Source organism: Pipistrellus hanaki, assembly GCF_964339955.1.
Source record: "Pipistrellus hanaki genome assembly, chromosome: 13".
Lineage (NCBI taxonomy): Eukaryota > Metazoa > Chordata > Mammalia > Chiroptera > Vespertilionidae > Pipistrellus > Pipistrellus hanaki.
This window is the reverse complement of record NC_140515.1, coordinates 19,635,162-19,650,326: the sequence shown is the minus strand read 5'-3', so window position 1 is coordinate 19,650,326 and position 15,165 is coordinate 19,635,162. Positions and strand designations below refer to the sequence as shown.

General features: G+C 50.5%; 1 protein-coding gene across 2 annotated transcripts in view; it reads right to left on the bottom strand.

Annotated features, from left to right (window-relative positions):
- ARHGEF3 (Rho guanine nucleotide exchange factor 3) overlaps nt 1–9,621 on the bottom strand; it is a 284,073-nt gene extending 274,452 nt beyond the window's left edge. Inside the window, exon 1 of one of the 2 annotated variants that reach the window (XM_084903131.1) lies at nt 9,350–9,621. The gene's annotated coding sequence lies outside the window, so the exon portion shown is untranslated. Of the gene's footprint in view, nt 1–9,096; nt 9,204–9,349 lie in introns of those variants that run through there. The other variant, XM_084903126.1, reaches the window with a different exon arrangement.
- Nucleotides 9,622–15,165: the final 5,544 nt, after the last annotated feature.

The window sequence follows — 15,165 nt, the reverse complement described above, 5'->3', positions numbered from 1 at the left end:
CCATGAGGATACCATCCTCGACTTGTGCCGAAGCATTACACCTGGAACTCGTAAGTACATATAGGGTGTAAGCGAATCCTATCTATTGTAATAAAGAGGGAATATGCTCATTGACTGTCATACCCTCACAAAGATGGTGGCACCCACAGCCAATAAGGAGGGAATATGCTGATTGACTGCCACACCCTCAAAGACAGCGGCGCCCAGTCTTTTCAGCCCTGCTGGGGAGGCAGGTGCACTGCATGGCTGTGTCTACCCTCAGGCGGGTCTGGCCGCTCCACATGCCTGTCTCTGGAGTCCCCCAGTCCCCTCAGCCCCCCAACCACCCAGGGCCAGCCCAAGGTGCAGGCAAGCCTCGGATGGCGGCTGCCCAGATACTCAGGGCCACCCAAGGCTCAGGTAACCAGGGCTGGCCGAGGTTGGCACTGCCGGCAGTGGCAGCAGCAGAGATGTGATGGGGCGTCACCTTCCCCTGATCACCGGGTCACCTCCTGCCCCTGAGGCTCCCAGACTGTAGAGGGGGCAGGTTGGGCTGAGGTGACCCCACCCCAGTGCATGAATTTTCATACACTGGACCTCTAGCATTTTAATACTTTAATATGTGATAGTATTCCCTTCTTATTTTTTTTTATCCCTTCCTAATTTTATTTCATTCTTCAACCTAGGACGCCAGTGAATTGAGGACAGTGGGGACACAAAAGTTGCTTAAGCAGCAGGACCTTTTCTTTAAATTAAATGCTACATCTTTGCCCAATAGATAAGATTAGTCAAAATGTGGTCTCAGCCCAATACTGTGAGGACCCCCAGGTCTCACCTACCTTCCCAAGGCCAGGAGGCAGGGGAGTGTGGGAGGACCGGCAGGGATCTCCATCACGCACTCCGAATAGAGAAACCAGGTCAGTCACAGGCTCAGCCAGGGCCAGATGTACTCCTATGTCTAACTCAAGAGTTAAATGTTTTATCCAAGGTCTCCGGCCTTAAATTAAACAATACATCGTATCGTGTCGCTTTCTTTATCAAGGAGAAGAGAGGCAGATGGCCCTAGATTTTTGCACAGCTTGAAGGATGGGCTTCTGAGTGTCTCCTCAGGAGACTCACTGACTAGTGGAGCTGAGTGACTGATGAAAAAGGTACTTCAGGATCCAGACTTAGTGCTGTTGAGAGGGCAACACTATCACTCACCTACAGCCTCAACACAGCCCCTGTCAAAACCCAGCTGTCTGTTCTGCAAAATTGACCAGCTGGTCCTAAAATTCTTATGGGGACCCAGAAAAACCAAAACAATCATGAAAATGGAGAAAGCTGGGGGACTCACTTCTTGATTTCAAAGCCTGCTACAAAGCGACAGTCATCAAGACAGTACAGACAGTGGCACTGGCATATGGACAGACATCTAGACAATGGAATAGAACAGAGAGTGCAGAAATAAATACTTACATTTATGGCCAGCTGATTTTTGACAAGGATGTTAAGACAACTGAATGGGAAGTATAACCTTTCAGCAAATGGTGCTGGCACAACAGGCTATCGACATGCAAAAGAATGAAGTTGGACCTCTACCTCAACACACACAAAAAAAATTAACTCAAAATGGCTAAAGACCTAAATCTAAGAGCTAAAACTATAAAATTGTTAGAAGAAAACTTGGGTATAAATCCTCTTGACCTTGGATTAGCCAAAGGTTTCTTAGGTATGATACCAAAAACACAAGCAACAGAAGAAAAATAGATAAATTGGATTTCATCAAATTAAAATCTTGTACTTAAAAAAAACACCATCAAGAAAGTTAAAAGATAACCCACAAAATGGGAGAAAATATTTAAAAATCATGTATCTGATAAAGGACTGAATCTACAATATATAAAGAACACTGATAACAATAATAAAAATACAAACAACCAATTTTTAAAAATAGGCAAAGGGTCCCAAAAAAGATATATAAATAGTCAATAAGCACATGTAAAGATATTCAGCCAACACAATATTGAAGAACAAAGCTGGAGGACTGATACTATCTGACATCAGAATTTACTACAAAGCTACAGTAATTAAGACAATGTAATACTAGCAAAAGAATAAACAAACAGAACCATGAACCAAACAGAGAGCCCGTATATAGACCCACATTGAACACAGTCAACTGATGTTTGACAAAGGAACAAAGGCAATACAATGGAGCAAAGCTAATCTTCAATAAATGGTGCTAGAACAAATGGACCTCCACACGCAAAAAGTTAATCTAAACACGGACCTCACACCCTTTACAACATTAACGCAAAACATCATGGACCTAATTATGAAATGCGAAAGTATAAAACTCCTAGAAGAAAACCTAGATGGCCTTGGGTATGGAGGTGCCTTTTTAAATAAACCAAAACATGATTCATGAAAAAAGTAATGGAAACACTGGACTTCATTAAAATTAAAAATGCTCTGCAATAGACAGCGACGGAGGACTGGAAGACAAGTCACAGACTGGGAGAAAATATTTGCAAAAGACACACGTGAAAAGGACAGTTACCAAAATATACAAAGAACTCATAAAACTCAACAATAAGAAAAAATAAAGGCCAAAGATCTTAACAGACACCTTACCAAAGAAGACATATTAACCAAAGAATTTATTTGCATATATGCATATCTCATGGACATAGACAACAGTGCAGTGAAGGGCTGGGAGAGGGGAGAGGTGGAGGGAGTCAATGGGGGGTAAAGGCAGGCAGCTGTAACACTTTCAAACAATAAAGATACATTTAAAAAAAGAAGAAGAGGAAGATATATAGATGACAAATAAGCATATGAAAAGATGTTCCACATTATATGTCACCAGGGAAAAACAAATTAAAAAACAACAATAAGATAGCACTACACACTTATTAGAATGGTCAAAATCCAGAACACTGACACCACCAAATGCTAACAAGAATGTGGAGCAACAGGAACTCTGATACATTGCTGGTGGGAATGCAAAATGGAACAGCCACTTTGAAAGACAGTTTGGTGGTTTCTTACAAAACTGAACATGCTCTTAAACCATATGATCCAGCAGCTGGTCTCTCTAGTGTTTACCCAAAGGAACTGAAAACTTATGTCCACAAAAAAACTGCACATGGCTGTTTGTAGCAGCTTTATTCATAATTGCCAAAACTTAGAATCAACCAAGATATCCTTTATATAAACAAACTGTGGTATGTTACACAATAAAATGCTATTCAGCACTAAAAAGTAATGAACCATACCAAACCATGAAAAGACTCATAATCAGATGCATATTACTATACTAAGTTTAAGAAGCCAATCTGTCAGAATGGCTATCATCAACAAATCAACAAACGACAAGTGCTGGCGAGGATGCGGAGAAAAAGGAACCCTCATGCACTGCTGGTGGGAATGCAGCCACTCAATGGAGAACAGTATGGAGTTTCCTCAAAAAACTAAAAATGGAACTCCCATTTGACCCAGGATATATTCTTCTAGGAATATATCCCAAGAAACTAGAAACACCAATCAGAAAGTATATATGCACCCCTATGTTCATAGCAGCACAATTCACCGTAGCTAAGATTTGGAAACAGCCTAAGCGACCATCAGCAGATGAGTGGATTAAAAAACTGGTATATCTTCACAATGGAATACTACGCTGTGGTACAAAAAGAAGGAATTCTTAGCATTTGCAACAGCATGGATGGAACTGGAAAGCATTATATTAAGTGAAATAAGTCCGTCAGAGAAAGATAATGATCTCACTCATTTATGGAATATAATGAACAACATAAACTGATGAATAAAAACATATCCAGAAACAGAGAAGCATTGATCAGATCATCAAACCTCAGAGGAAAGGTAGGGGAAGGTGGAGATAAGGTGGAGAGGTCAACCAAAAGACTTGTTTGCATGCATATAGGCCTAACCAATGGACACAGACACCAGGGGGGTGAGGCCATGAGTTGGGGAAGGGGGGGAGATAAAGAGGCAATGGGGGAGAAAGGACACATATGTAATAACTTAATCAATAAAAAAAATTTTTTAAAAGAGAAAGAAAAATAAAGTTACATAGAAACAAACAAACAAAAAAGATATTCCACACCACTTCCCATTAGGGAAATAAAACTCAAAACCACGAGATACCACTTTAAGTGCACTAGGATGGCTAATAAAAAAGAAGGACAATAACAATTATTGGTGGGGCTGTGGAATAACAGGAATCCTCAAACATGGCTGGTGAGATTGAAGATGGTGCAGTCACTTCAGAAATCATAGGCAGATCCTCAAAATATTAAACACAGGGTTATCATATGACCTGCAGGACCACTGCTAAGTCCATGGCCAAGAGAACTGAACACGTATTTCACAGGAACCTGTACGCTCCTCCCAGGGACAGGGAGTGAAGGCAGGTAACAAAGAGGAGCGATGCCATGGACACTGTGACTAAATGGAAAAAAATCAGTTGGAGAATAAGACTTGGAAAATGAGCCCGTTGTGTTGGTTTTCAAAGCTATTCCCAGGTACACACACCTAAATGTAAAAACACAAGAGAAACATACAGCCACCTGATCATAAATGTTTCCTCTGGAAGCAAGCTGAAATGGGGAAGGTGGAATTATTATTTCCTCTACAACTTCCGACTTGCTTGCATTTGTGTATACTAAGGATATAATTAGGGTTTTGCATGCAAAAAATAAATAAATAAAAGCATTTTTCTAGCTGAAGCGGAAGGGAAGAGGGAAGAGGCCACTGGAGCTGGGCGAGTGGAAGTCTGACGGTGGACAGAGCAGAAGAGGATTCCGAGAAGAGGGACAAGCAGGAGCTAAGATGTGAACGTGGAGGGGGCTGTCAGGCTCAGTTCCATCAGAGGGTCCAGCGGGTGGGGTGGGGTGGGATGAGATGAAAATAAATCATTGGGACGGGGAGTTGAAGCAGCCAGGTTGCAAGGATGTTGCATACCCTTCAGGGACCAAGGGCATGGGTACACGTGAGGACCACTTAGGCCGGGGGCTGGGGAGGCTGGTGTGAGAGCAGCGGGTGAGAGGATGGCGGGCTGCTGTGACCGGGAAGGAAGCCTTGATGGCATTTCACACCTGGCTTCTGTCTCATAAGAAGCTGACCCCAACTCCATTATCCGATTGGCTCCTAATAAGATTGTCTCTGAAAAGGAGAGTGCCTACTCTTGGTAAAATCTCCATATCTGGTTGCAGGCTCAATCCCCCGGGGGGGGGGGGGGGTGGTGCCAGCATGCAGGAGACAGCCCATCGATGATTCTCTCTCACCATTGATGTTTCTCTCTCTCTCTCTCTCTCTCTCTCTCTCTCTCTCTCTCTCTCTCTCTCTCTCCCTCTCCCTCTCCCTCTCCCTCTCCCTCTCCCTCTCCCTCTCTCCCTCTCTCTCTCTCTCTCCCTCTCCCTTCCTCTCTAAAATAAATAAAAATATATATTTTTAAAAATCTCCAGCCCTACCTGGTTTGGCTCAGTGGGCACAGCATCGGCCTGTGGACTAAAGTGTCCTGGGTGTTTGATTCAGGTCAAGGGCACATGCCCAGGTTTCGGGCTTGATCCCTAGTAGGGGGCATGCAGGAGGCAGCTAATCGATGATTCTTTCTCACCATTGATGTCTGTCTCTCTCTCTCTCTCCCCCCCCCCCAGTCTCCCTTCCTCTCTGAAATCAATAAAAATATATATTTAAAACCTCTCCAAATCTGAATGATGAGCTTCCATCGTGTGAGCACACCTTCCCGACAGGAGCACAAAGCAGTGATGCAGTGGCCTGGGTCATCAGATGATGCCACGGCCAGCCCTTCCTGCAAGCTAGCTGTGGCAGGGACTAGCTCTTGTCAAATAATTCCAATTTAATCCTCACAGCAAACCTACGAGGTAGATGATGAAACTAAACTGAGGCTCGGAGAGGCTGGGCACCTTGTCCACGGTCACTCCGCTAGTAAGAGCGCGGCTGAGATTGGAACACGGGACCCTAACTGTGTTCCAGTTTCTACAGCCTCCAGACATTCCCATTCGCTGCAAAGGCAGCCAGTGCCCTGCTCCGGCTTCCAGGAAACTATCACGGAGCTCAGGATTGGAGAATTCAGCAGAACAGCAAGTCCAGACCCACAAAGTTACCCTGTGCTGGCTGGCAGTGGAGGTAAGCTACTACTGCAGCCACTCCCCCGGGCTGGGGAGGAGACAGAGAGGTCCTGCCCACACGGCCTTACTTCGCTCTGCCTTCCCGCATGACACAGACTGGCCACAACAGGCCTTCAGCCACAAACCTGGGTTCCGTATGATGGAATGGTCTTCCCCAGGTATCTACACAACTGCTTCCTCCGGTTTCTGCTCAAACGCTGCTGCTTCAGAGAGACCTTCCCTGACCAAACCAACACTGCCTCCATCCAGTCACTCTGGATCCCCTAACCAGCTTCATTTTCTTCATCACACCCATCACACCCCAGCATCATAGATTAGATTTAGTTGTCTGCTGTCCATCTCTGCCGCCCGGGCGTAAACACCACAAGGGAGGACCACGGTTGGTTTTCTTGACTGCTGTGAGGCCCAGCACCAAAGCCCTCCCTCCATAGATGATTCTGGAATAGACGGAGTAAACAAGCTGAGTGTCTAAAGCACAGGTATAGGTATGACTTGAACTAACTACAGTCCTCAGTCTTGTCTTTTTTAATTTTAAAAGTGTTTTCATATCTAAACGGACAATTTTCACTAAAGTGAAGAAGAAAGAAAAGCTTATCTCCAAACGCCACTCCACCCACCACACCCACACAGAAAGCTGAACTGACTCAATGAATCAGAATCACATAGAAAAACATTTCACTTTCACTCGAGTTTCAATCTGTACTTGCAAGGCGATATGAATCAGACAATATTTGTACAAACCACCAGGATAACGGGTCCAAGGGTTACATTTTTTTTTTTTAATATAGCTAGAGCTACAATGAGTAGATTGATTAAAGAATGATTCAGAAAACCCAGGAGAAGAACAAGAGTGAAAGAAACGGAGCCACACCCTCCATTCCCCGAGTCGCACTCTCCCCCACTGCCCAATGCAGTCACCAGTCACCTGAACATTACAGAGCTTGGCTTCGAAGATCCCTAAACTACAGCAGTTTTCGCTGGGTGCCTGAGGCCCCTCCTGATGACAGAGGGCTCAGTAGCACCCGAGAGCTCAAGAACCTCCGTGACGGCACAGAAGCGGAGGCAGCTCGCCAGGATGGGCAGTGACGGAGGATGGTGATCGGGCTGCAGAGCGGACCAGGACTGGAGGGGTAGCGTGCAAAACCTGGAGGCCACCTCTCGTCCTTATCAGGGCGGATACAGAGACTACATCTGGTCCTTTGCATCCCACATCTTTCCTCCAATAGCATGGGCTGCCTGGGAGGCAGTGGTTTCACTGTCACTGGAGCATTCAAGCTCCAGTTGGCAATAACTAGGAGGAAAAGTTGCAGAGGTGGTTGAAAGCACAGGTTGAACGAGATGTTAAAAAAGTGCCACTTTTAGCCCAGAGCTCCTGACTAATGGCCAGTTCCTGTGCATTTCACTGCTTTTACCAGTTCCCAGCCGCACCTCATTTCACTCAGTGGATGCTCATTCATTCTGTCACTCCGGAGACATTTACTGAGCATCTACTGTGTGCCAGAGGCCACATTTCTGCCCTCTTGGATTCTGCATTCTCCTGGGTGGAAGCAGACAATAAAACCATAAATAGATACACGAGTAGGACCATTTCAGGTAAGCTCTGTGGAAAAGAAAAAAATGCGATGAGAGAAGGTGACAGAAACAAATGGGGGGAGGGCCTGCTTTGGACAGAGGAGCCATCGGAGGGCAGGGCGGGAAGGTGCCGGGCGTGAGAAGTGCTGGAAGAGTGTGCTCAGCAGAGGGAAGAGCGGGTGCCAAGGCCCTGAAGAGTCTCCTGACAGCTGGAGCTCAAATTTTCATGAACTGCCTTCCAGCCTAAAGGCCCGCCAAAGGCCGACATCCCCTCCCCCACGCCCTGACCCTCCTTTCCTCAATTGGCTTCCCTCATCAGATTTCCTCAAGTCAAGCTGGATCTGACCTGTCCACGGGGTGCTGTGCTCTGAGCCAGGGCATGAAGGAACACGTGCACACCTCCGTGTCCCGGAGGCAGAGGTAATAACGCCATTTTGACTCCCTAAAAATTCGGGCCTGCCCTGCCCAGGGGGTGAGAGCAAACATCTCCCCACCGGCAGTTCGGGGTCCGCTTTGGTGAGGCGCTGCCATTTTGCAGAACATGATGAAAAGGGCCCCCTCTGGGAAAACACAAACCCGTGCTCCAGGCCCCTCACCTGCCTTTTAGGAGGTTCCTGCAGCCCCAGGTCCAGAACTCCTTTCTGGGGTCACCACTGCGAGAAGAAACGGAGCTGGGGCAGCCCAGGGACACGGATGAGGGGGACAGCCTGCAGGAGGTGGAAGAATGGGGCGCTGGGGACAAGTTCAGGCCCCTGAGCACCGAAATAGACTCCTCCGCTCACAGAGACTAGAGAATGTCAGGCTGTCACCGGGCCCAAGCCCAAAGGAATTCAAGTGAAACTTTATCCACCCCACCCCGGAGAGGCAAACATCCAGCTACACCCCTCAGCTTCCAGAGGAGGTAAGAGACCCCATTTCCCTTGACAAAGGCCATCCCTGACCGGTTGCACATCCTGAGAAACATTCTGCACAAGCTGGCGAACCGTACCGAGGGCTACTGCCAAGCCCCGGGGTTTCCGGGCTGGAGGGGACACCACAGCCACTGTCTGGATGGTGCAGCTCCCAGATGGGAGAAGGGAAGGCGCGAAAGCCTGCTCACCCTCCTCGCTGGGGAGCTGGGGCTGAGCACGGACAGGTGTCAGCCGTAACAATAAGAGCAGCTCACACAGGGAGCACTTACCCCGTACCGGGCACAACTTTAAGAACTTTGACCTTACCCAGCCCTTTACGGTTTGTATAATTATCATCATCCTCATCTCACAGATGAGAAACCGAGGCACGGGTAGGTGAAGTAACTTGCCCAGGATTACACAGCTAAGACAAAAACATAGCACAGCTCTTCCCTGGCACACCCAGCCCAGAGAGCGACTGCACCTGGGGCCTCACGTACTCAGAGACGAGTGTCTGCAGGTGCGTCCGTCAGTCCGTCCGGTGCGTCCGTCCGTTCAGGCTTTAAGGGAAGCCAGCAGCTCCTCTAGGAACACGCCGCTCCGCTCAGCAGCGGTCCCGCCGGGACCAGGAGGCTGGGAAAGCCGGGGCAGCTCTTCCTCGTGCAGAGCCGGGGAGCGCCTTTCCCCGGTCAGCCGGCCTCAGGCTCGGAAACGCTCGCCCCCTCCGGCCACGGCCCCGGAGGCTCCCCTTACCCTGGGTGTCCGCGCCCTCGCGGGGTCTCGGATCGTCGGGCCGCGCGGTTGGAAAGATGCAGCCCGGCCCCCGGGGGCCCGGGGCCTGCGCGCCGCGGGCGCCCCGAGGCCGGGAGCGGAGGGGCTGCTCCCGCACAGGTGGCGGCTGCCCCGGAAGCGGCGCGGGCACGGCGGCCCGGAGCTGGAGGCCGCAGGGACGCGGGCCGGGGTCCCGGCTCTGCCCACCTGCGCCCCGGGCACCTGCGCGGCTCCGGGGCCCGCGGGGAGGGAGCGGGCAGAGCCGCCGCGGGCGCCGGGACCACGGAGGGCGCGCCGGGAGGGGAGGGCGGGGCAGCGCCGCTGAGAGCGGGGCGGGAGGAGCCGGCCGGCCGTCCGCCCCGGGTGTCCAGCGGGGAGTCCAGCGGGGAGTCCAGCGGGGAGTCCCGCCGGGAGGTCCGGGGGAGGTGGGGCCGCTGACCTCCCGCACTCACCTCGCGCGGGGAGCGGCCGGCGGGCGGGCTGGAGGGCGCACCGCGGCGGCGGCGGCGGCTCCCCGGGGCGGGGCGGGCGGCCTGCGGGCCACGTGGGCAGGAGGCGGGCCCCGGACCCCCGCGGAGGCCGCACTGGGTGGCCGGGGACCCCGGCGGGGCACTCCCTCCTCCCCGCGCCCCGCCCGCCCCGGGGCAGGCTAAGAAGGGAGGAGGGAGGGCGGGCTACCTGGCCCCCAGGGCATCCCCGCCACCTGAGCCGGCCTCCGGAGGGAGGTTCCCCCCCCCCCGCCCCCGTCCCACCCCTACCCCCCCCCCCCCCCCCCCCCCGCGCACACCGGCTCCGGGACGGGGTGGGAGCGGGAGGGGCCGCCCAATCCGGGGTGCGGGCGCCCTCCCCGCCGCCGGGCAGACTCCGGGCGTGCCGGCTCCTGCCCGCGCCCCGCTCTCCTGGCATGGGGGGGGGGGGGGGGGGGCTGGGAGTCTGGGAAGGCGGACACTGAGCCTCAAAGAGCTGCAGCCAGACGTGCCTTGGGCCAGCCGTGGGGAAATAAACGTGGGAATCTAAGTAAAACTTTAATTTTTTATTAAAATATATTTTATTGATTTTATACAGAGAGGAAGGGAGAGAGATAGTCAGAAACATCGATGAGAGAGTGTCATCGATCAGCTGCCTCCTGCACACCCCCCACCTGGGATATGACCGCAACCAAGGTACATGCCCTTGACCGGAATCGAACCTGGGACCCTTCAGTCCCCAAGCCAACACTCTATCCATTGAGCCAAACCAGTCCCGGCTAAGTAAAACTTTAAAATTATATATATATATATATATATATATATATATATATATATATATAATTTACTTATTTCTTAGAGGAAGGAAGAGGGAGAGATAGAAACATCAGTGATGAGAGAAAATCATGGATCGGCTGCCTCCTGCACACCCCCCACAGGGTGGGGGCATCCAGCTACAACCACCGGGCATGTGCCCTGACCAGAATCAAACCTGGACCTCCTGGTTCATAGGTGAACACTCAACCACGGAGCCACGCCAGACAGGCTAAATAAAACTTTTTCATTCATTCATTCATTCACTCATTCATTCAACAGATAAACGCTTACTGTCCTCACAAAGTCAGGAATAAAGAACGCCCTCTACAACAGGCTCCATGACGATAAAAATACAAAATCCATTAGTTGTTTTCTTGTGCCAGATATATCTTTTCGGTGTTTCCTCTACTTCAGTGTTTCCCAAAGTGTGGTACGCGTACCCCCAGGGGCACGGGAAGAGTTTGGTGGGGGTACGCGTTGCACCGGAGTTCGGTGGGGATTTGCACTGCACCGTGCTTAGCTGCGCCTAATTCTACGTTCTCATGAGTACGAGGGGTACTCAGCGTTACGAAAATTATAGAAGGGGTACACGTATGTCAAAAGTTGGGGAAACACTGCACTTGAACATTCATAACTGCCCTGTGAGGGGTAGGGCTGTGTGGACCCCTCGGGTGAAAGAACTGAAGCTTAGATGGAGCCCGCACTGGCTCAGGGGCCAAGGACTGCCAGGCGAGGCGGGGCCTCCTCACTCTCTCCCGGGGGTGAGCTAAAACAGCGTCCTGGCACAGGGGAGAGGGTGCGGGGGCTCCCCGGGAGGCACCTGTCCTGACAGCTGGGATGTCCCTCTCCCAGCTCAGCCCCACGACCAGCACGGTGTTCGGAACTTTCTCCGGCACAGCTGAGACTCTCCTCGTTGCAACCCGTCTCTCCTTGCAGGCAGGCACTCAGCCTCAAAGTGTTGGGTGGCCTCTTCCTGGCCCACAGCCTGCCTTTTGGGCCAAAAACGGAGCATCTTGAGCAAACCAACGATCATTCCAACAGCTGCAGCTTCATTCCACTTCAGTTTCAAAGGGGCTCCTTGACCCCAAACTCAGTGCCTCTTGACCCATCTGTTTCCTGTTCAAGTAGCACATGCCCTCCCCCGCGCTACAATTCCAAGGGCAAAACCTGTATCCAGAGCCCCCGTTCTCAACCTTTTCCCCCAAAACCTTTGTAATTCTCCCTGCTCTACGCTGCGGAGGCTCCCCAAGGCAGCCGGCCATGCTGGTTAATAACAACCCAGAACTCAGCAGGCACTTCAGACCTGCACACCAGCACCCGGTGTGCTAGCAGCCTGGTCAAAGATGAGAGTTTTATTTCCATTAGCTACCACTGAACGACGATTGGAGCATCTGCTACATGCCGCTGAATTCTGTCACCAGGACAGACACAGCCCCTGACCTCCTGAGCTCACAGCTGATGGGGACACAGACCCCTCACCTCTGGGGCAGTTAGGGAGGAGGCCATGCCGAGAGACAGTCTGCAGGAAGCGGGGCCCAGATTCAGGCACAGGGAGGCTTCCTGTGGGAAGTGGGCCTCGGCTAAGCCCTGACCAGCCTAGGGAACCAGGCAGAGCAAAGGTGGAGAGAACAGGAGGTGTGGACGCTGGGAGGAGAGAGAGCACAGGGCACACTTCTGGAGAGGGGCAGGTTGGGGGCAAAGGGGCTGGAAGGCCCTTGGTGGCGAAGGTGAGACAGCAGACCTTGACCCTTGAAAAGTTCAGGCTGCTGAGTGAGGCACAGATGTAGTGGCTGAAAGTCCCCTGTACACAGCAAAGGCAACATGCGTTTTCATTATTACTAAGGGCAACTTCTTAACTTCCCGTTTAATAATTCAGGGTTTCCAGAAATCAGAATAGATCTGCAAGTAGAATTTCTAGGTTAAAACAAATCAACTGAATTCCGTACGGGTTTATATGCAGTGCCCATCTCCTCCATGCGTGGCCCTGGGGTGGAAAGGGGAGGGGAAACTTGGTCCCTGGACTGAGGCTGGGACTCTGGGAATAGGTGGTAGACCCAAAGAGAGTCCTTTGGTGGGGGGAGGGGAGGAGATGGGCAGGAAATGTGGGTTACTGTCCAGTTTGGAAACTGATAGAGAGGCCAGAAGACATTGATGATCAGTGCATAAAGGTCTATTCTCAAATTCAGTTCATCACCCCAAACTCTAAAAGGGTAGTTAGGAAGGGGGAACCAGGGCAGTCACCTCAGTAAATCATCAATTGAGAAAGTCAGGGTGTCTGCAGGGGGGCCCTGAATGGCCTGGGGGAGAGTGGACAATGCACTTTGACTGGTGCCAGGTGGAAAGTAGGGTGAGGGCCTGGAGGAGCTCAATCAGAGAAAGCAACTGCAGGAGAGACATGGCCAAGGGCAAGGGCAAGACACGGAGACCACCACCCTGGCCTCCCGGTGCTCATCGGGTTCCATCTTGTTTAAAACCCACTGATAGCCCCCATTTGGCTCAGTGGATAGAACATCTGCCTGAGAACCTTCGGTCCCGGGTTGTGGGTTCGATCCCCAGTAGGGGGCATGCAGGAAGCATCTCTCATCATTGATATTTCTGTCTTTCTCTCTTCCTCTCTGAAATCAATAAAAATATATTCTAAAAAAATAAAATAAAACCCAATGATGATACAATACCACTCATTGTAAAACAATGTAGAAAATACTGCGTATACTGATAGTGAGAGAAAACATATCAATAACCACTGTTAATTTATATCCTTTTTTTATTTAATGTATGGAGTCTTTTCCTTCGTCATGAAATATTCTTCTACAAAGTAATTGTTAAGGGTTAGTTGTTGGCCTACTGTATAAATGTGCCCTCTGATTTTTTAATTTTATTTTATTGATTTGAGAAAGAAGCATTGATTTGTTGTTCCACTTATTTATGCATTCATTAGTTGAATCTTAAAAAAAACAAAACATATTACATTGTTTTTTCTTTTTATTGATTTGAGAGAGAGGAAGAAGAGAGAGGGAGGGAGGGAGGGAGGGAAGAAGAGAGAAAGAGAAACATTAATGACAAAGTATTGATCGATTGCCTCCTGCACATTCCCCAACCAAGGATTGAACCCACAACCTGGATATGTGTCCTGACTGGGAATCAAACCAGGGACCTTTCAGTGCACGGGAGGAGGCTCAATCAACTGAGCCACACTGGCCAGGGCCATTGGTTGATTTGATTCTTATATGTGCCCTGACCAGGGATCAAAACCTGCAACCATGGTGTATCGGGACAGCACTCTAACCAACCCAGCTGTCTCGCCAAGTCAATGTACCCTCTTCTCATCATTAACTAGGAGCCCAAAGTGCAATTCGAAATTATGCGGCGCCCCCCACCCTCGAGTTACTGGTCTGGCTCCTGCCTCACTCTGCAGGCCCCACAGCAGCTGCAGCTGCTGCTGAGCAGGCTCTCCCCCAGCGCAGGCACGCTGAGGCCCCTGCTGCCCGCCCCCGACACTGCGCAGGCCACCTCCTCCTGTCCGGTCAACCCACCACAGCGTCCAGGTTAATTAGCATATTTCTCTAATATATTTATTCCAACTGGTACTTGGCTTGTTCCACATTTCTCAGTATCAGAGAAATGCTTGGTGATGAAAACCTTTGCAAAATAAAGTTTGACTGATATTTCTGGTTATTCCCTAAAGAGAAAACCCTAGAAGTGGAATTACTGGAAGGGACGTTCAACTTTTCCTGCCTGTAGCACTGCAGGGTGAGTGGGAGTCAAAGCAGTGCTACATACTGATGTAGCAACACTAACCTGGTGCAGTCTTTGTCCAGGGGAAGGCGATGCCTGTGTGAGGATTAAGGTGTTGGGTCTTCTTGTTCAGGCCTAACCAATGCTCTTCAAGTAGCTAATAAGAGGCTTCTTTTAAAGCAAATCCTTTCTGCTCACAGAACCCTGGTTAGAGGAACACGGAAAGGTTCAATCCAGCCTGCCCAGAGGGTAGGACGCTTACACAATCACACAAGCTGAGTAAAGCACTCCTAGTGGCATCTGGTAGAACCCAGACCAGGCTGGACTGTGGTCAGGGAATGTTTGACTGCGACAGAGGAAAGGAGACCAGGAGAGGGTGTTTCAGGCAGAAGAAACAGCATATGCAAAGGCCTCAGGGTGGGAACGATGAGTGAGGAATAAAGTCTGGTCTGACCACAGAAGAGAAAGGGACATGAGACAAAGAGTGTGCAGGGGGCCAGGTGGGAACTTTGGTGTTCACCTCCAGGGCCACTGGCGGTTTCAAACAGGGCACTGTGCCACCTGATCGAGTGGCCATCTCCTGGGAAGGCCACTGCCAGCTGCCCTGCGGTACCGAGACCTCCAGGAGACAGGAAATCCAGTTCTGTTATCTAGCCCGTCAGCTACCCAGGCCAGGGTTGAAGGAGACATATGGGGACCCTGCTTTATAACTGCACACCCCTGACCTACTTCCTGTGTGCCAGGCTCCGTGCCCAGAACTACACCTGGCCTCCCACTCAA